The sequence below is a fragment of the Dermacentor andersoni genome, chromosome 4, assembly GCF_023375885.2.
Source record: "Dermacentor andersoni chromosome 4, qqDerAnde1_hic_scaffold, whole genome shotgun sequence".
Lineage (NCBI taxonomy): Eukaryota > Metazoa > Arthropoda > Arachnida > Ixodida > Ixodidae > Dermacentor > Dermacentor andersoni.
The window spans coordinates 141,152,239-141,172,433 of NC_092817.1; the positions used below are offsets into that span (position 1 = coordinate 141,152,239).

At 46.2% G+C, this 20,195-nt stretch overlaps 1 protein-coding gene across 5 annotated transcripts in view; it reads right to left on the reverse strand.

Annotated features, from left to right (window-relative positions):
• Nucleotides 1-1,480: 1,480 nt before the first annotated feature.
• The window catches only part of LOC126537845 (uncharacterized transporter YutK-like), a 54,989-nt gene continuing 36,274 nt past the window's right edge, over nucleotides 1,481-20,195 (reverse strand). For 3 of the 5 annotated variants that reach the window (XM_055074480.1, XM_055074481.1, XM_055074479.1), the window contains one exon: nucleotides 1,486-1,570. The gene's annotated coding sequence lies outside the window, so the exon portion shown is untranslated. Of the gene's footprint in view, nucleotides 1,571-13,958; nucleotides 14,343-20,195 lie in introns of those variants that run through there. The other 2 variants (XR_007600848.2, XR_007600847.2) reach the window with 2 other exon arrangements.

Here is a 20,195-nt window from a genome sequence, read left to right on the forward strand (position 1 = left end):
ACAGGCATCTGTGTACCCTTCGCAGTGGTGTTCTTGATCTGGTCTCCAACGGCAAAGAGGGTTTTGAATTTCATAAATGACATGCCCGGCGCACTGGTAAATGAAAAACAATAATTAAGGGAATAAACAGCTATTGGTGCGCATTTCAACCTTATAGAAACACAGCCCAATTACGTAACACTCTTTTTACTGCCTACTCCGTGCTTTTGTTATGGTGAGCATAATTAATATCGCCCGGATGCAATATATATTGCCATGATTGCTGGAAATACTTCTGTCACACGTACATTTATTTTATTAATTTTCATTTGTCTAGCGTGTATACCTTTAAATGATTTTCTTTGCTTGCATTTGCAAGCGAACGATGAGCGCGTCTTGGAAAAATTTGCTTCTTGAGTTTTGGAGCTCAGACCCTGAGCTATAACTAGCTCGTTCTTCTCATTTCGCCCCAGATGCGCGTGCAGTACACTAAAATAATTTACACCCTTAAACGTGAAAAAGGGTGTAAATGTGTCTATAACTCACACCCTTAGAATGTGATTTATACAGCGGACACCTTCTCGGTGTGACTTATAGACACATTTACACCGTTTTCACTTTTAAGGGTGTAAATTATTTTACAGTGTACCGTCAGCAGGTCATCAGCAGAGGGAAAGTACGTATGTGCGTGTAAAAGGGCGAAATCTTTCCCGCAGATTTGTTTTCAGGAAGAGTATGGCGAAATGTGTTGTGTTCAGGGAAGGAATTGCGTCGGGTGGGTTTTTTTTTTTTTTTTTTGTAGGTGCACTAATCAGCGCTTCAAGCGGTTTTAAATGTGTGTTTATTTGCATGGCCTTGCCAGCTATTAAGCGAAAGGCGCGTTAAAACGGTCTTGCAGTCTCCCAACTTTTCAAGTTGGGAGACTGCAAGACAGAACCGATCCCCCTCTGGACTTTGGAACTTCGGACTGATGCAATGTTGGCAAGCCCTCCTACAAACCTTCCGGAAACCACAGAAGCCTGGCCGAGTCTTTGACGAGAAGGTGTCAGGGTGATCGGACATCGATGAGGACAATAGTCGCTTCTCCCCAAACTCCCTAGTCCCCCATTCCTTAAACTTCTACTGCTGTAGACCCTCCTAAATCCCGGTGGGGATTGCAGCAACAATAAATAAATAAAAGTCTTGGGCCTACTTTAAGCACAAATAAAGACGTAAAATAACAACATATTGCGCTCAACGCTTCCTCTCTTTTGAAGTAGGTCGCTAGTCTTCTGCATATGCATACCTCACAGATTAAGCGAGAATGCTCGTCTCAGGTTCTGCGGGTTTCAGAGTGCGATTTATTGTTGTCGGAGACTTAAAGAGGGTCCTTTTATACTCCCGGTTAAAGTATCCTTGCATTTTTCTAGGGTGACGCACATGTCGTCTTTACGTCTCCGGTATTTGCCATCCGGACAAACACATAGGCATGCTGTGTCCCGCTTGCAACGCCGTCTTGAAGTTTTGCTTTGGCACATTTTTTCGGCACAGTTGCTGCTTCCAACCAGCTTCAACACTTCTCCCTTTCCTGGATAACAGGGGGGCTCGTGGTCTGCGACGAAATGAGAGAAAAAAATGACACAACGGGGCAACACGGAAGACACTTCTCAATGGTAAATCTTTCGTGAAGTAAGCTAGACGATGAGGATAGATGAGCCAGATGGTATACGATTCAAACAGAAGTCCAGCGGTAAACAACAGAGCCACAGATGCAAATAGCTACTAGACAAGTCTCCATCATTGTGATTCAGTGCTATACAGTGTTCGAAGCGGCGTTTCTCTTGCTCGAAAAAGCTACTCTGCAAGGCATATGTGAGCAGTCCATGTTCGCCACATCGGTTACTTGGCCGCGAACCACAAAAATTAAAACATTTTAATTATACGCGTGATTTTATGCAGCATATGGAATCGTTCTGCCAAGACACACTTTCCAGGTATTTATCTCTTCCGAACCAAAACTCAAAACCTTCGATGGCGCACTTGCTGCATCAGCAGGGCATGTCTGCGAGGTGAATAATAACTGACACAATGTTTTACATCTCTTGTGTAAAAGGGGGCAGAGATCTATGAAGAGAATATTCTTATATGTTGTAAGATAACCTGGCCAACCTCTCTTTTCGCGGCTCGTATGGTGATTTATTTTCTTGTGATTCCTTTGACTACAAGGTATTCATAAAATATATGCGGACGCCATCACTGTAATTTCCATTCAGACACGAATCAGCTATCAGAATGTCTATTGGTGTTTTTTACAGTTCTCGGCACGTTTGTTGCTCTTCTTTGTCGTCGTCTCCTCCTTCCTTACATCACACGAGGGTCAATAACGCTCGGCAAAAAAAGAAAAAGAATACGCAGCGCACTTGTAAAACCCCACAAAATCACCGTCCGATTTCCGCCGAGGTTTTTATCGAGCAGTTCTATGAACGATTTTTCTGGACCCAACTTGACCGCACACCTTAGAACTATGGCCACATGTTATCCGTAACATCGTCCCGTTTCCCGAAAATTTAAATTTAGTATCACATTTCGTTCTCAAAGGACACTGGCAAGCTTCCGTATAGGCACTTTCAAACGTCGCATCGGACAATTATTGCAAAAGGAGTGATTAACACACGCACGCACGCTCACGCACACACACACGCACGCACGCACGCACACGCACACACACACACACACACACACGTGCTTGCGTGCGCGCGCACACGCACGGACGCACGCATGCACTATGAATTTCGCGATTACAAATAAGAAGTCGCTGCGACTCTCCGTTGTCTCAAGAGAGCAGGAGAGAGGGATGGAGGCATTTTTTGCAGCTCTCAGTTATTTCGAATTGTTCAGATTCAGGCTATTATTTTGTTCTTTTACTACCACATCACACAATGCTCCGACGAGGGCGTGTGTGTGTGTGTTTTTTTTTCCGGTTCTAGTTTATACTTTATTCAGCGCACAGTGTGTCGATTACAATTTGCAGGTGTTACACAGACACTTTGGGACCCTCGTACATCTGGGCCCTCGTCGGTGTGGTTAGTAGAGCAATGGTTTATAGCACTTCCATAAACAATTTGCTGCAAATACTGTAATTGTTCCATGCGCCTATAACTTAACTATTTCGTGCCCCATAACGTATGTCCCTCAATCTCTTGAATTGTAAATGTGTTGCCACATTTAGTTGTTCGAGAAAACCAAGCAGCATTGCGGATAACGGCTTCATAGCTCTTTCGAGCACCTGAATAAATAATTTACTACAAATGCCCTAATTATTCGACGCGCCTAATTCATTGCCAACGCCTCACTGATAACATTGCCCCAATTTCCACTATATATTTAAGCAAGGAACCACATGCGGTTCGTCAAGGACGCCGGGAAACTATTCACGTTTTCCGCACAATGCATCACGTTTGAAGAAAAGAGTGAATGTCCATAAATCATATCCGAAGCCGTGACTAATCAGCAAACCCTAAAGTAACAGCACACGTCACCGATGACGTGCTCGTCGTTTCCGTCAGTCGTGCAATAAGTTGCCGGGCTCAATTCTCCAAGAACACTGGTAAACAGTGCGCATAAGGGTTTCATAACGCTCTCGAGCGTTCGCATTAGGTAACTTTTTACTGCACCCATGATTAACTGACACTTTAAGTTTTTCACACACATATCTTCCATAACATTCTCCCCTTCTATCGTAATATTCATTCCTTTCAGGAAACTCGGTGAATTCGATACACAGTTCGTAAAACACGCTTCTACTGCTTCTGAACGTCATTAAATCAATTTTCTTCGAAGCCTTTGACCGCGTCACACAAATGAAAGATTTATCGTACATGAACCGTAATATGCCCCAATCCCCGGGCAAACTGAACGACGGACCCAAATGTAGTTCTCCTAGGACGTGGGGCAAGCAAAATATACTTGGAGGGCGCTTCTGGAAAGAGTCCCACGTTTTATTTCACGTTAGCTTTAGGTGAGGAAGAGAAAGTAGACGCCTTATTAGCAACAGTTAATTAAGACACAACACGCCACTGAGCGTAAATGTTCACTTATTTTGTGGCGTCTTCCTTCCGCGTCTGGGAAAACGCGAAACCATCGCACGTGTACATCTCCAAAAGAGAATGAAAATAAGAATTTAGCAATCATATTCTCAGCCAATAATTAACGTACGCACTTCAAATTTTCGATAGACTTCCTCCATAACGTGCACCCGTTGTGTTCAAATAAAATGTATATGCCATACTTGCTTCTCTGAGGAGGCTAGAAGAACTTTACACGCGTTTCATTTAAGGCCTCTAACAGACAATGAGCCCGTTTTGAATCATTTTCGTTTATGTCCTAATTAATGCACACAATTTGCACTTAAATCTTCACCCGCACTTCTCCGTCAATATTACCACTATTCTTTCTAAATATGTACATACGGCGCATCATTTTTTGACCAACAACGCTGGTCAAAAAACATGAATTTCTTTTTCGATTACGTTTTGACGCACTAATTGCTTCTTCCTAATATTTCGGAACAGGGTCCACAAAAATCGAAACGTCCGGACTATCTAAAGACAAAGTTGCCCACTTCTAGCTCTTATGTGTGTACCGTAAAGTTTCAGTTAACAAAGTTGATCTCGCCACATTTTCTGGTCTTTAATGAAGTATTCTTTAATATTTCTTCTATAATTGCTGCGCTAAAACAAGAACCTCGAAACATCGTTCACAGAGCATGCCTTTATCTTATTCTTCTAAATTCATCAAAAATTGCCCATCATCCTATAAAAATCAGCCTATCATCCCGATAAAATCAGAGCGCGAGGCGGTAATTCTTCCCAACCGGGCATTTGTGACGCTGAATAGCCTTCGCTGGCGTCTCCACCCGTGCAAACCACCCCTCTACGCATCGCAGTTCTGCACAAGAACAAACCATAGAGTTTCAAAGAATAATTGTAAAAAACACTATAGAACAAACAAGCTGTTGAACCTACACGCCTATACTTCATTCCATACATAGCAGTCAACGCTGTGGAAGCTGCGCAAGAAGTTCGGTCAAGAAAAGTTATCGCTCCGCGCGTTCCGTCCATGCTTCGCTGCCCGCGAACAGCGTTCGCTCGCGCGAGCACGCATATAAACCTCTTCACGACGGGTTGCAAATAAAAAAACCCCAGAACAACAAGAAAAATAAAAATGATCTAAGACAACGCATTAGCAGCTGTACACCAGAGAGTGTTTGCTTCTAAGGGTTAAAACTTGTTCATTCAATACTGAGCCTATATAAAAAACAGTTGCACACATTTGCGGTCAGAAAACATTGAACTATATCCCAGTGCGAATGAAGCCACTGCAAAAAGTCTCTCTATAGCCTCCACAGCATTGACTGTTATTTATGGAACGGAGCACAGTGGTGCTGAAAACCAGAAAGGAACTAAAACTAACAGTCAATAGAGGATTCAGGCAATACTGAAACATTTACTGATCTGCATGCGCGTGCTTCCTTCTGAGTTAAAAACCACGGCTGCTCAGTCTGCTGCAGGCGTTCGCCGCACTAGAGCAGCTCATTGCAGCTCTTCTTTAACAGCTTACGAAGAATCAAATTTTACGCACCTTCCGTACGTCCGTGAATGAGTGCCAGTCACCAGTTCATTCTTTTGAGGCGTTTCGGCCTCCGGCAGGCTTTAAGGACGTTCCCGTGCGTCCTTCGTCGTTTGACAAGATGTGCAGCGATCGTCATTGCGAGAAGTTCGAGAGCATTAACCCCAACATCGAAATGGGCTCCTGTCATTAGCATTGAAGCAAGATTGTGCATCTAGTATCCCTCTAAGCTGTCTTCACCATCATTCATAGCCTCATTCGTTCCTTTTCTCCTCTCCGTTTTGTGCAGAGTCGCAAGCTAGAGCAGACTACGTCAGGCCGATCTGTCTGCTTTTCCTACAATAAAATCTACCTCTCCAGTCCTCTCTTTCTCTGAAATAAATTCTCATCCTAGTAAGACTAAGAGCCCCGATCAATGTTCTTGTACAGGCACGGCCATGTGCACTGCTAGCGAGAACATGGGAACTCGTGGCTGCCCTCCGCTTAGTGCCACCAACTGCCCCTCATGAAGTCTTGGTAGACGACTCGCCTCATAGTTGACAACTCGCCGGGCTTCGCTTTCATTGCGCATGCGCCACCAGACTTCATGAGGCGCCGGTAGTGGGGCTCTCCGCAGAGCGATACCACGGCTTTCGTGTTTCCGCTAGCATTGGCTGCGACTGTACATTTGTGACTTATTCTTGTCAGTAAGGTCTGCAGCCACCATACCAAGCGAGTGACACTCGCTTTACTTGGTGGCATGACCCCGCAAAATTTTGGCGTCCAGTGCGAACTACTAGGGGGTTTATCGGTCTGATGCATCATTGAAAAGGTCCAGCAGCATCCATGTTTGTAAGCAAGCGAAACTGTGCAGCTGCATCGCATATAATCAATATAGACGCACGAAAACAGCTGTCCGCACTCGCATCGGACGTTCGTTTGGCACACAGCCTTGCACTAGCCTACGTACCGCCGGATGTCAGCTGGCCAACACAAGTGCACTATGACTGAAGCAGGTTGGGCTGGCGCCTTCTTGCTTACTTCTTTAACAAGTTTCCCATGCGACTAACCACTTACTGCGCTGAACAATAGTACAATATCCGATAACACGACACACTACGTTTACGCGGCAGGCAATGCGCCTGGCTACACGACTGAGGAATATAAGAGGTCTCTAGGAATGCCTGTGTGTGCTTGTTGGCGGCATTAGCTCAAAATAACGCACGCAAGCAGTAGTACCACGCTTACGTTCCTAAAGAGTGCCCGTTGTCCTAGTTGTGTATGCTCCATACATGTTTTATGCTTACGTATACCACATGTTAACGTACGCTTTTGGCATGTTTACCGCCCATAGTGATTACGTAAGCTAAAAACCAGCTTTCGCAACTTAAAAAACATTTGTTTTGCTACGTGTGTTCATTCTATACACAATCGCGTTACCGCATTCTCTCCTGCTTATAGCTAAGCAGCTTCTGTCTTTCGCTCTCGTGCCCCTCTTTGCTGTATGTTATAGTGTACTAACCACTGCGGCCATTGCTCGAAACTTTGGCGGAAAATGCGGGCTTATTTAAGAATAGCTCAGGCATGTTCATCAACCGGCTTAGAGTATCAGCATGCAGCATCATTATAAGTTGTGTCGGTGAGTAGCATCAGGCAACACTGTAAGATTTACCTCCCGAGACTCAGGTGCACGTCTCGCCCAACTGCATGCCCAATGGTTAGTCTATCTGCTCGCTTGCGCGAAGCGACCATAACGCAGAGGCTGCAGCTAAAACGTTGGGCGGGAAAGCACAGGAACGTTGCTTGCGTCAGGCACGACGTTGCGTCGTGCCGTGCCTCGACGACAGCGAATGAACACGACCAAGCAGCCACGGTTATAACTGCTGTTCACAATGGAAGTTATCAGGCAATGCTTTTGTCAACATGTGTTTGAGTAGCAGAACCATCTCTTAATGAGCGTTACTCATGCTCGCTGTGTGAGCTCCGAGACTACACAGTTCACGAGATCTGCTTTATTTTTTTGGAAATAGTCGCAGCTTGGCTTGCGCGCTCAGAAAGGGTCACTCTGCATTGGTACGGCTTCTTCTCAGCGTGTTTGTTCAGCGTGTCCTGTCCCACAACGTGCTTCCTATAGCAACAGAACACCTCAACGCGCTTGCGTTTCTTGTCACAAGGTGTTCCTTTAATGCAGCTATCGAAGGGTCAGTCGTTTCTCGCGACACTTCTACAGACTCACTGAGCGCACCAAAGGTATCGCCTGGCATCTCGTTTCACAGCTGCACAGGAGCAAACTCCTCAACGGCAACGATTCTGTCCTACAATATCGACACAGTCTGAGAATTAGCGTGTGTATGCGCAGACAGACAAGAGGCGTAACACTTCATTTGGGCCTAGTTGGTACATACTTCTGAACTAAACGTAACAGTGCAAACATCTAAGATGAGCCACAAAAAGACAGACATGACTTTCTTAGAGTCGTCTTAGATGTTTGCGCTGTTACGTTTAGTTCAGAAGAGGCGTAAGCGGGGCCGAAGTGACAATTAAATTAATTCTGGCTACGTGAGCAGGTGCCAGGAGTTCCTGCCACCGTGAACGCTGACCCAAGCAGGTGGAGCCCGTGCGTATCTGCCGTTACGACAATGGGGATGTCGTGGCCACGATGTTGCCGCTAAAGGTTTAATAATCTACGTGAACAACAGCTGGCACGTCTTGAGCGGCTGGGCGGAGTGAATCAGCGGCCAACTCTGATCCATGCTCCAGCTCTGCACTCACGGCGCTTCATCCTGTTGTGTCTTAGTTTCTTGAGATCCCGATTTAGCCTACAGTTTCCATGCTACCTGGTGTACCAGGGATATATTATTCGGAAAGAACATGGTCGTTGCCTTTTCTTCTTTAAAGCAAATAATTTTGTGTGGCTCTTTCAGTCGTTTTCGTGGTAGACACAACGGTGAACGGTGGACAACCGATACAAATGTGCCGATTGCAAAGGCGGCGCGACCTCGCGCATCTGAGTGACCGAGATGCAGGGCGCCTTCGTCGGAGAACGCCAACTAGCTGGTTAAGACGAGCGTGCTGTTACGCGTGAGCTTTGGAAGTGTGCAAGTTGAGATGTTGCGGTGGAGCATTTGGGGCCGAAAAGCCCTCCTCTCCTCCTTCCAGCAACTCCCCGTGTGGCGGCTGCGAAGAGGGCTCAGCCGGATTTTTCGGATGATTTCGGATGATTCGGATAAGTTTCATGGCTAAACGCGTCTTTGAAGAACTCAGTTTTTGTTTTGTTTCATGCTAGGGATTGATTTTTAAGAGTACTGGGGGTGCAAACGTGTACGAATAGAGCTTTTTTTTTGTTCTTGTTGTTGTTGTTGTTGACAGGGTACGGAGCTCAGACATGGGTAAGCTTATGCACGGGTGCTATTCTCGGTGCTCATTCATATTCGTTTTTTTCTGATCACGCTATCGTCAACAAGTGCATGCAGCTATGGAGCGTGTAGGCTGTGTTCTGTCATATATTGGGCTAGAAATTTAACGCGTGTTATTTATTGTTGTAGTACTGAGAGTGCGTAGGTTTGTCATTCCATGCTTTTGTTAGGCCCTGTAAATATATTTTGCCTAGAACAGGCTGTTCACTACCTGTGCAAATTATTTTGACTATTGAGAGTAGGCTTTCTCCGCTTCGCCGTATTGGCAAGATAAAATGATGCAGGAGCTTTTCGGCTCATATTGACTTTAAACTGCACAAAGGGGGAAAGTGCTCATTGATGGAAACCATTTCTATGTGTTACTTTCGTCCTTGTATACGCTTTGTTCACAAATGAAGTACAGGTTACACTGTGATGTTTGCGTTTGAGAACCAGCGGCACCAGTTTGTCTTAAAACCGTAGGACAAGTTTTACTGCATAAAGAAATGCCAGCGTCATGACTAAACGACGGGAATAGCTGAGACGCTCTGCGCTGATTGCGCATGATGCTACATGACGCTCGCGTTATTCAGGCGAATATGTCGCGCGGCTTGCATTCGGTTATCATGCCACTGCGATGATTAAATTATGAAGCTGCAAAAGCTGGACAGCTGGCAGTAGATTGGGTACACACACGTACGCACTTCGAACACCGCAAACGCGTTAGAGTTGTTGTAGTACTCAGAGTGCGTAGGTTTGTCAGTCCATGCTTTCCTTAGGCACTGCCAATATATTTTGTGAGGATAGGCTGTTGACTATACCTCCCAATATACACACTCGCGTGTGGCAGCTACATAGTGCTGCGCACACGCGAGCATATCGCCTTTGGTGCGTACTGGCGAAACCTTCGTCTCGGCCCTTTCACGCCGGACAAGTCTCTTTAGAAAGCCAAACAAAGAATCTGATCAATCCAATAGAAATAACTCTCGAAGCGGGTTGATCTGTGCAAGCCACGACAGAGTTTTTGCCTGCGAGTACAATTCATGGCCGTGGCCTACATACATTCAAACAAGGCTTCGGCATGAATATAAACATCGCATACATTACGTATACTTTATTGGCGAGACAAAGAATTCTTATTTTTGTGCTAGTACTCGACACTGAAAGGAATGTGTCCACCAAACTAGCCTCAAAAGCCTTCCTCTAGCTGAAAGCGGGCAGCCAACACGAAGCCACACAACAAGCGCGCAGTTACGCACCGAAAAAGCACAAAAAACATCTGGTTCTGCCAGTTTCATAGCGTTCCCTCATCGCTCCTAGCACATCACAGTATAATCAAGCCTTGAATGCGGTAAAAATTCATGCGCAAACACCCAACAATAATTTTTGATGCCTTACCTCGTGTAACTCTAAGGGTGGCTTCTTCAGCGAACGGCCAAACTGCGAGGGCGAGCTACGAGAGATAGAGCGAGTTGCGAGAAGGCCAGGAGAAGGAGAGGCCAGGCGAGAAGGCATGTCGCTACCTTTTAGTTTTTTTAAGGGACCTTAATAGAACCCGTATCGAGTGACTGTCTAAAAATTTGTGGTTAGTATGATGTAACTATACTCGCTCGTGCTTTTCAAAAACTTCGGACGGACCGCGCCGCAACCAGGGGAAGAAGAAAGTTTCCATTTATTAATTAGATGTTCTACGCCACACGGGCCTACTGTAATCAGGCACATTGAAATGGAATACTGACAGTGTAAAAGCGGTGGCGAAACACTTGTCACTGCTGAAAAGTTAGACACAAAAACATCGTTAAGGACGCATGCGCACTGTTCAGAAGGTATACGGTCTCCCGCATTATCCGCGAGGCTTATAGAGTTATCGTCTCTTGGGTTTATGACGCGCCAGAACTTTTTACAGTCCGTAGCGAGCAGGGATCGGAGAGCGCTTTCAAAGAAATGCTGTTTTGCGCAACGAAGTGCACATACATATTCATCAGACGCAAATTTATGCGTGACCCAATGACCCAATCACAAGGACAACGTTTTGTTGATCTCTATACACATTTCTTTTTGTTTGGTAGGCGTTTTATGCGCCTGTTGTTCCATGGCGCCCATTTGTTCGAAATTATCAAGCGAACGTGCACATATTTCTCAAGTAAGGCTGTTACTTCGTTCATAAATAAATCCCAGTTGTTTTGAAAGCTACCACTGTCAAAGTGGGTCAGAAAAGTATCAATAAACCCACACACTTCTCGGTTGATTGCGTCAAAGTTTGCATCTTTGAAATCATAAATGCTTTTACTTTTCTTTTTGTCCTTAGGCAGCGATAACTTGATTTCGAACGTTAAGAAGAAATAATCGTTGTAGTAATATACGCCATCCAGTGCATCGTTTCTTTAATAAATCGAAAAGCTTGATAATAAAGTTCAGCTATTCGTGCACTTTGACAATAATCATCAACGGTTTGCACAAGGTTTTTATTGTAATCGTTTTAATTTTATTGCAATACTAAGAGTTATTTTTTTCCTCGTGGCGGTTTCCTCAATTCTTCCTCTATTGCCTACAATATATGACTTATTGTTAGCTAAAAAATTTGTTGGTACACTTTCTTTTCTTTCGGATAACTAGACAAACTTCTCCAATAAAAAAACATTTTAACTGCACTAGAGTTAGGCGTTCATGAGGCACATAGACTGGACATCCCAAATCAAGAAAGCGGCTGACAGGGGCACACTGTAGTATAAAGGCTATAAACAGGGATAAGGTGCCTCAGAAAGGCTGGCCAATGTTTCGATAGGAGGACCTATCTTTGTCAAAGGGTCTGGGCATGTTTGTTCAACACAGAAGAAAACTAAAGTGAATACGCGCACGAAAGAAATAACGTGCTGAAAAGCAAAGCATGAATTTAAAGATGCAGTACGCGGTTCTCTCTTTTGTCAGGTGGACATATTGTATTGTTCGTTCCTTCAAGATAAAAAAAAATAATTTCGCTCTTGAATAATTTTTAATCGAACCATAGACGCATTCTCGATAAAATGAGTAGAGCACTTGATGAATACAGGAGGTATCTAAGTTCGTTTCCTGCTCCTTGCATTTGGCACACATATAACGTTTTAAGCATGATATCCCCAAATATACCCGCGGAGACACCCACCTACACAGCAGCAGACAGCAACAAGAACCCCCGCGTTTAACCCGGGAGGGTAAAGAAAGAAAGTATATTTAAATCTTTCCTGAACACTCCATACAACGACAAAGCCGACTATGGTTCTATGCGATAACGGGCAACAGCCTCTAAATCACACAGACTGATGTTTCTGCACTGCCGGTTACAAGTGAAAACACAGCTAATTATAAAATACAAAATGGAAGGCGTCATATTATCTCACATTCAGGATGAACGCCTCTTCAACTCCGATTTCGCTGAAAATAATTTGGGGGACGCTTTAGCTTCGCCTTTAAAAGTGGAACACGATAGCATTCAAAGATCCCCGACTGATTCTCGCGCTTCCCGGCGACTGCAGCTTATGTAACCACAATGTTTTTTTTTTTTTTTTTTTCTGGAGACACTGGTGACGAAAACAATGCACGAAGGCTAGCTTCCTGGTTTTTCTTTTTTTTTTATTGCCCCACCCCCCACGGCGGGCGCCCCCGCTGCCGTGAATGCGAGCGCCATCTGGATGGTATTGCAAGGAACCGAGTGGGGCGCGCCGCTCCTACTAAGACAGACCTCAAACGGCAGCTGGGAAAGGGGCTTGTGTTCGAGTTTCCACGTAGCATAATTATGTTTTCTTGTATATTCAAATTACAATCCGACGTTATCATGTCTGTAGGTTGTGAGTATATCGCACTTCATCAATTTTCTGACGCATTTTAATTGGAGAAATTCAATTAGTGCAATAATGCCAGTGCGTCACGCGGAGAGCCTGCGTGGATCGGTATGCGTGGTTCGGGAGGATTTTTATCATACGGACATCGCCGCCGGCGCCGGATTTCCAGCAAAACGGGGCCCTTATCGCTATCGCTTTAACATAAAATCGGGTTTACCATCCGAAAGAAGAACACACACCGTAAAGGGGAGACACTGTAATGGAAGGTTTTGAAGTAATTATGACGACCTGTGTTTCTTCAATTTGCACCAAAATCTAAGTACGCGAGCGTTTCCACATTTCGCCCGCACATGGACCTAACCGCGGCCGATGCCAATTGAACCTGCTACCTTCTCGCTCAGAAGCAGAACACCGTAGATAATAACCCCATGACAAGTTGTCGCTTTCTGCTTATATTCTTAGCGAATGCGAATGATTTCGGCGTGCACTTTGTGTTTTGCTTCGGTTTTAATTACACGTCGTGTATCGTACTTGGAACGCCGCTTCTCAATGAAAGTGCGTTGCCAGTTGTCATGAATACAAGTTCAAGGATAGACTATGAAGCCTATCTTGAGTTGGCGACAGAGTTGGCAAACGCTCACAGTAATGGTATTCCTTGCCTAAAGGAACACACGACTGCGAATCCATTAGGGATTCAGATGAAAGGGGTGCCGCAGCACGGCGGCCTAGCGAGCAGCAGCACCGCGTAAGGATCTGACATGTGTTCTAGCTGTGAGCACGTGTTCTACCGCCACCGCAACTATCCTCATCACTTCATTTACGTTTACCAGAAGTAGAGTTAATGGTTGGACCAGTGTTGTTTCGCTGGTATGTGTCCTCTTCTTCGGCTTCCGTCATGGCGGCCGCTCTAGTTTCCGAATGATACATTCACCCGAGCACAGTGCTTAACACAAGACGAGTAACTATAACTAATGCTTCCAAATAACACTTCGCCCATTTGTCAAATTTCGGTGAAGTGCTTATGTGCACTTCCTGCCGAATTTATGTGTCAGCAGGGTCGCTGAAAAGTCTGTACAACAGGCATAAGAGGATCTTTTCCAATCTATATATTCGCAACATGTGTTTTCTGGTAGCGAAATTGCATGCAGAATGTCTACATGGAATACACAATTGCACTTACAGGCTATAGTCATCGCCAGAATGGCCACAGCAATAACTACCTGGAGGCTGGTGTTCATCATTCCTTCTGTTGCCGTGTGGCTCTGGATTTTGCAGGTCGTGCATGAAAGCGGAGTCTGCAAGTCTGGCACCCAAGCGCCCCGCACATTCCTTTTTTTTTAAAACGTAGTGCTGCGTACTGAGATCGCAGCTGTCAAGCTATGCCGCATGCGTGCCGATAGGCAACGATAACGCACGCGCTATTCTTCTCTTACGCGCTTCTTTCTTGAGTCTTGGCAAAACACAGACGTCAGGCATTGTGCAACACAATAGAGAGCTCGAAGAGGCCCCGAACAAAAGGGCGATATAACGCTCTGGCTTCTTCCAGCGCAACACATGCTTTTTTTTTTTTGTTTAACGCTTGTGCCCTGCGGCCGTAGTCCGAGGCCCCCCGTCGTTGCCCACGAATAAAGATGCCACAGAGTAGAAATATTCGGAACAATCGAACACACAGTCTACAGGTAGCGTTTCGTTTCTGCAAAAGCTAGCAAAGCAACTGCTAGGACTTTCCATGAAGTGGAGTCAACCATCACCCTCACAGACAGCCTACATATATAGGTCATTGATGCATTTCTTAAAGACGCCTGCGCTCTGCGATCACCGTTGATTATCTGTGTGCGTACCCATGACTTCTTATTTCTTGTTCCTTTCCATTTTACTCGTCTTCCCCTTTCTCCGTTCCTCAGTGCAAGACACAGCAAACAAATTACAACCTGGCTAACCTCCCTGCCTTTCACACTTTATCTCACCCCCTCTCTCTCTCTCTCTCTCTCTCTCTCTCATTGCAGCCACTTTACGGCATAGGTCGGAGAATTCTGAAGGAATCAAGCTGTAAGAAAAAAAATGCGGCAGATGCCATCGTAGATGATCGTCAAAGTTACGGGCAATAATAATACTTCCGCATATGCTTAGCAATAATACTTCCGAAGCATATACTGCTGACATCGATAATAACTCTCTGAGGAGGGCAGCACAAGTTATCGTCCAAATCTTCTAGTCGACGGTATACGAGAACGTAACGACGACGACCACGGCGCCGGCGGCGGCGGCGGCGTGACGGCAAATGTGCGACGACGATGGAGATGATGACGAGACGACGACGAAGTGGGACGGAAACGCAACGACGACAACGGGATGCCGACAGCGCGACGGCGCAACACCAGACGGCGCAGGCACGACGGAGGCACGACGGAGGCACGACGGCGGTTACGCGCCCACGCTTTCTCCTCCGCTCGCCCGCTCCGCGGAGGCTGTAGATACTCCTCCTAAACGCTCGATTTATATTCGTGCTGATCTCGCGATCTGTGGGAGTCGGTCCAAGTGAACCTGTGGTGAGCCCGTGAGCCGAAATGGCGCATCGCAGTAAGGCACGCTCAGCGGACTTCGGGTGCGATGCGCCCAGGCCGTGGGGAAGGCACGACACAGCCGCACTGCCGAACGCAACGTCTCGACCTTCGGACACCACAAAGCTCTCGCGTGATGGCGTGTGTGTTTCGCAGCCAGTTTTGGCATTAATTGTCAATGAACGGGCCCCGCAATCCTGCTGCGCTAGAAGAGCTGCCCTTCGCATCGGCGCCTTTGCATTGGCGGAGAAAGCCAGTTCGCCGACTGTGAAAACGGGTGAAATAGCCAAAGAATGTCATTCGCTTTGGGAGGGACGTTCAGCTTGACAGCTCTTGTCTAAACACGAAGGAACGCAGGAAATCACAGGAAATATTTAAATACGGAGGAAATCTCCTTGTTCGGTATGCACAGTGCCAAAATTGATGAGCTTTGTTGCATTTAAAAGATAAAGTCATGCTAATGTGCGAAGCAGATCTTTAAAATTATGTTTAGGCCATCCGTTTATTTTTTACGAAAGCTGTTACGAATCGCAAAATTTTAAATTAGGTACCATGTTTCTGACTTAGAATTTAGCTCTGTAATAAACAGTGATACGACACTTTTGTAAACAGCGCATGTTAAGACATCTGAAGCGGTCAAATTTGATGTATCATGCACCAGTCTCAAATACAGCAGCGATTCATGAGTAGGGATTTTGCTAATCCTCGTAACCATAGCAGTTTGACGCAAGCCATAAGTTCATATATCGACTTTGTCAGCTTCAGATGCTCTAACAGATGCCGCTCACAGAACTGCAATATCGGTTCTTTGTTGGCAGTTATATATTCGTAAATTTAGCGCTTCTATTTTTTATCTACCTACTCACGGTAACATTGATAAAAACCTATGATGTATAACTGAATTTTCCACTTTATAAAGCTGCTAGAAGATCACTTTTTCTCTGAAATGAAACAAATTTCTTCCAAATCAGTCAACCAGTTGTTCTATGGGAGCATTTTTGTGTTTCGTATGCATTTGAACAGGAAAATCGGATTTGGTCCCGAACTAAGCTTCCTTTTAAAAAGAGCGCTTGGAAATGCTATATTGCAATGTTTGCTTAAAATGTAGTCAGTGCCCAAATAACAAATTCAAGTAATTATACCCAGCGAAGACAAACACGCCTCTTCATGCCCAACGATATCCAAAGTAAAAGTTGGCAGGCATTTCAACCTCCAGTTGAAGTCGGTGAAAATCAGTCTTCCTGAACAAATGGGCCCCGGACCCCGTCACGCTGCTCCAAGGCAGCTTTCTGTCCCCGGCTTTTTTCTCTTGGAGAAATAAATGAATACTGAATGAATAAATGAATGAATAAATGAATACTGAAATGAATAAATGAATCTTGAATCTTAGTTGTGGGGGAGATGGAGTCTCTGCGCGCAGCACTTTATAGAGTCACTCCCCGCGTGAGCGCATTAGGTGCAGCGTCGGAAGCAATTTTTTTTTTTTTTTTTTTTGCTGCACCATCTTCGACTGAAAGACCACGATCTACAGCGACTTGAGGACGGCTGTCCGAGCGTTCGCCAAGGGCACCGTTTCGGAGGAGGTCCTGCGGAGTGTGCGGGACAAGGACATCAAGCCACACAGGATTATGTGGTTCCCCGCACACGTGGAGCAGATCGAGGGCGCCCCGCCAAACCTCGACGAGTCGGCCCATAGAGCTGCGCGAGGAGTCGTCGACCGCGAATCTACCGGATGGCGCGGCGCTGAGGCAGACAATCGGGACCCTCCCTCCTCATATAACGAAGTTATCAAACGTGTCTAGATGGGACGAGATGATATCCTCCGCCACATCGGAAACGAGGCAGACCACAGGCTTTAACACTCAGGTTACTCCAGGTCGGGGCATACCCTAACCCCGCACTGTTACACAGAATCTATCCAGGCACAAAATCGACCAATATTTGCCAGCTATGCTCAGACGTAGGTAACTTGGAACACATGCTGTGGTGGTGCCCCCCGTTACGCGACAGGGACGGTGTCATGTCGTCCAAATTGGAGGCTGCCCTAAGCAGCCCCGACCTTGAAGCACAGCTATGGGCTGTCCATCGGGCCCGCGACGCCGCAGAGCATCTCGCCCTTTCTGTACCGACGTGGGAGCGGCCCGCTACTTGTTGACACGCGTTCCGAAGGACAAGAATAAAGTTTTACCATACCATACTATACTATCTTCGAAATCGGTCCACATTTTGCCGTATGATAAGGTGTCAATTAACTTTAAATCTTTTTCCAGGATTGAACATGCCAAAACTATGATCTGATAACGATGTGGCCTGTTATGGAGGAAAATCAATGGAGGCGTAATTGATGTAGTATCAGGCTTCTGTGCTAGATGTCACCCGTTCGAAACCGACCGTTGTACAATTTTATTGATTTATTTATGCAAAAAAATCTAAATTTCGCCTGAAGTTCCGAGCAGTTCACGCGATAGCAACATGTTAGAATATTACAAGAAGTAAGGATCCTAGCTTTAGTGGTAGTTATGAATTGCAGTAAGCATAAGCTGCCTAAATGAGCACGCGTGGCATGACGTGCGCAGACAAGCATGGGCAGAAAGAAAGCTCGATGACCACGACCAGCACTGGCTAAAACTATAAGATACTGGCGGCGTTGTCGCCTTGAGTCAGCTTCGGCTGCCGTACGCTCACGGGAGCCACGATGTGCGCCCGCTTCACGCTTTCGAACTGCAAGTTTGATCCTACTGAATCTAAAACTGTGCATAGTTACAAACTGAATAAATTACTGCATGAGCAAAAAAGAAGATCGTGCAAGTTTTTTCCGAGAGTTACGCGATAAACACCTACCCTCACAGACAAAAGCTGCCCACGTAAATTACACGGGATTCTCCCAACCTGGAACAGTACATCCCATTGCGAAGGCGGTGGTTGCACATGCTACGGCCAACCTCAAGACGACGTCGGCATCGGGGCCGTATCGCGTCTCTAATATAATGATTCGTGACCTCGACAAGCAAGCGGTGGCTGCACTCACAGAGTGCTTTAATCAATTATTGCAGACGGGAACTCTCCGCCAGCAGTGGCGAGTCGCTAGGGTAATATTTACTCGAAAACCAGGCAAACCTCACAGTCATGCCCTTGAGTCATGCCTAGGAAAATTGCTAGAACACGTTATTCTCAACCGACTGACGGCATACGTGGAGGGGGCAGGGATATTTCCAAAGGAAATGTATGGCTTTCGTAAGGATTTCTCTACCCACGATATCATGCTCCAACTTCAGGTGGAAATAATTAAGCAGAGTCCAGATCTCGGCACCAGAGCTGTGCTAGAACTTGACCTTCGTGTGGCCTTCCATAATGTTATCCATTTAACCATACTAATGGAACCTAATGGACTGGGCATTGGAGAGCGTTTTTATAAGTAAATATCCTACCTTCTCGCAGATAGAACGGCCACCATTCACATGGGTGTAGAGCAATCGCCAGAATTCGACCTCGGTTACTTTGAAACGCCCCAAGATCGGTGCGTATCTACCCCTTCCTCTTTAACGTCGCAATGCTAAACATCGCACGCGAACTTCAAGCAATCCGAGGTATCAGCGTTGCCCTGTATGCGGACGACACCCCCAAATGGAACAGGGGTGGCGGTTCGGAGGCGGAGCTGCAGGAACTCCTGCAAAACGCCGCGGACCGGGTCAACGCGGTCACATGGCAGCTCAATCTGACGTGCGCTTCAACCAAATCAGAGCACCTGCTTCTCGCCGCACACAAAGGAGTCGCAAAACATACGACTCCAATTCATATCACCTTAGACGGCACTTTCACTCCTATCGTTGACAACATTCGAATCTTAGGCCTCACCATACAGAAACATATGCAAAGCACAATTACAATTCAGAGGCTTAGGCAATCCGCAGATCATACAATTAAGCTAATTGGCACAGTATCACACAAGAAAGGGCGCCTGCGAGTACAAGAACTTCTCCAACTCGTTCAAGCCTTCGTTAGCTCTCACATTACATATACCGCGCCCTACCTCATTCTCACTAAACAGAAGGAGGAGGAGATCAATACACTTATCCGCGAGGTTCTCAAATTCGCCCTCGGTCTACCCATGAGAACATCTGCGGAACGATTCCTTGCCACCGGGGCACACAAAATAGTTGCAAAGTTAATTGAAGTCCACTTCATCGCACAATATTAGACTCGCAAAATCCACGGCCGGAAGATGCATACTTGGCAGTCTTGACATTAACCCTCCCTTCCTACTTACGCGCAAACATACTCTGCGGAGTAAGCTCCGCGCAAAATTGTATCTACCACCACTTATTCGGAACATGCACCCACAGTACACGTATACCCGCATGCGGAGAGTGGCTCTTGTGCGAGCATTGCGCCGTCACTACGATAATATACCCGGCGCAGAATACCTCTCACATGCAGACGCCGCAGAATACCTCTCACAATCACACAAATTCGCGCTCAAGGCACAAGGCCAGCAGGTGCATGTGGCCTTTTTGTGCACCCCCTTCTCGAAGGAGGCAGAAGAGGCAGCCATAGCGCTGGCTCTCACTATCCCCTCATGCGCCCCTGTCTTCAGCGGTTATAAGTCAGCCGTGTACGGCTACGGAGCAGAGTATATCGGCAGACTGGCTGAAATCATCGCACGCAAATACGTAGTTCAATCATAAGTTACCCTCGTTTGGGCCCCGGCGCACGAGGGCCTGCCATGGGCAATGAAGCCACCCATGCCTGTGCCCGAGGTTTCACGAACAGGACACGGACAACACAAGGGGAGGCTGAGGCCGGCGCCTCGCGTGATAGTCTCATTACATACTACGGCATGTGCCCACGCTACAAAT